A 2468-nucleotide genomic window follows, 5' to 3' on the forward strand; every position below is an offset into this window, starting at 1 on the left:
CCTGATATTTGATAAGAATGTTTCCATAATTATGAAAGCAATCCAATGAAATGTGATTTATGATGGGGGCTTTGTGACTTATCAGTTAACTAAATATATGCTATTATTATTCCATCTTATAAGATGATAAAATGGAACATCTAAGAGATTGCTTCCCTGGTGGCTCAGCTGTTAAAGAACCCACCTACAATTTGGGAGACCTGGATTTGATCCCTGGGTTGGGAAGATTACCTGGGGAGGGGAATAGCTACCCACTCCAGTATTCTGGCCTGGAGAATTCCATGGAATGTGTCCATGGGGTCTCATAAATTCAGACATGTCTCAGTGACATTCACTTGCACTTTGAAGAGATTAATAAACTCATTGGAATATAACACTGTGAAATGATCTAAAATGATCTGGGTCCCGGCAGTCCCAAGCCATTTCTGATGGTCTCATACTTTGGTTCTAGGATTTATTTATTGAAACTTTATTGCAACTCTCTATTCCTGCCTTGCTATTCTATGATTTGAAAGTTTCTCACTTTTCACTCATCTCAACTGCCATTCAAGCTTATTTTCCCCAATAATCTGATGGTGAATATTTAGATAAAAAAGTGAACCATAGTACCTAAAACACATTATTATGTGGAGATGCCTAGCAATTCATGTTTTTCACTCCTCACAACAACTTTATCAGATGGATGGTAACTTTATCTGTTTTTGTTTTAATAGCAAAGATCTAGAGTATTTGGCTATACTACAACTTCATCAGCTATGACAAAGATATTACCATTTACTTCCCTGTATTAAGAAATATGCAGCTCAGTTCAGTTCAGTTGCTCAGTCATGTCCAAATCTTTGCAACCCCATGGACTTTAGCACACCAGATTTCCCTGTCCATTACCAACTCCCGGAGCTTACTCAAACTCATGTCCATCGGTCAGTGATGCCATCCAACCATCTCATCCTCTCTCGTACCCTTCTCCTTAAGCTGTCAATCTTTCCCAGCACCAGGGTCTTTTTCAATGAGTCAGTCTTCGAATCAGGTGGCCAAAGAATTGGGGTTTCAGCTTCAGCATCAGTCTTTCCAATGAATACTCAGGACTGATTTTCTTTAGGATTGACTGGCTTGATCTAATTGCACTCCAAGGTACTCTCAAAAGTCTTCTCTAACACCACAGTTCAAAAGCATCAATTTTTCAGTGCACAGTTTTCTCTATAGTCCAACTCTCACAGCCATACGTGACTACTGGAAAAACCACAGGTTTGACTAGATGGACCTTTGTCAACAAAGTAATGTCTTTGCTTTTTAATATGCTGTCTAGTTTAGTCATAGCTTTTCTTTCAAGGAGAAAGTGTCTTTGAATTTCCTGGCTGCAGTCACCATCTGCAGTGATTTTGGAGCCCAAGAAAATGAAGTCTGTCACTGTTTCCAGTGTTTCCCCATCTATTTGCCATGAAGTAATGGGACCAGATGCCATGATTTTAGTTTTTTGAATGTGGAATTTCAAGCCAGCTTTTTCATTCTCCTATTTCACTTTCATCAAGTGGCTCTTTAGTTCTTCTTTGTTTTGTCATAAGGGTGTTGTCATCTGCATACCTGAGGTTATTGATATTTCTCCCAGCAATCTTGACTCCAGCTTGTGCTTCATACAGCCTGGCATTTCACAGGATGTTCTCTGCATATAAGTTAAATAAGCAGGGTGACAATAAACAGCCTTGACGTAGTCCTTTTCCAATTTGGAACCAGTTTGTTGTTTCATGTCCAGTTCTAACTCTTGCTTCTTGACCTGCACACAGATTTCTCAGGAGGCAGGTAAGGAGACCTAGTATTCTCATTAAGAATTCTTCAGTTTTTTTGTGATCCACACTGTCAAAGGCTTTTCTGTAGTCAATAAAGCAGAAGTAGATGTTTCTCTGGAACTCTCTTGCTTTTTCCATGATCCAATGGATGTTGACAATTTGATCTTTGTTTTCTCTGCCTTTTCTAAATCCAGCTTAAACACTGGGAAGTTCATAGTTCACGTACTGTTGAAGCCTCATTGCAGAATTTTGAGCGTTACTTTGCTAGTGTGTGAGATGAGTGCAGTTGTGTGTTAGTTTCAACATTCTTTGGCATTGCCTTTCTTGGGTCTGGAAAGAAAATTGGTCTATTCCAGTCTTGTGGCCACTGCTGAGTTTTCCAAATTTTCTGGCATATTGAATGCAGCACTTTAATAACATCATCTTTTAGGATTAGACAGAGATAAATTGGAATTCCATCACCTCCACTAGCTTTGTTCGTAGTGATGCTTCCTAAGTCCCACTTGACTTTGCATTCCAGGATGTCTTCCTCTAGGTGAGTAATCACACCATCGTGACTATCTGAGTCATGAAGATCTTTTTTGTATAGTTCTTCTGTGTATTCTTGCCACCTCTTCTTAATATCTTCTGCTTCTGTTAGGTCCATACCATTTCTGTCCTATATTGTGCCCATTATTGCATGAA

Source organism: Dama dama, chromosome 1 (assembly GCF_033118175.1).
Source record: "Dama dama isolate Ldn47 chromosome 1, ASM3311817v1, whole genome shotgun sequence".
NCBI lineage: Eukaryota > Metazoa > Chordata > Mammalia > Artiodactyla > Cervidae > Dama > Dama dama.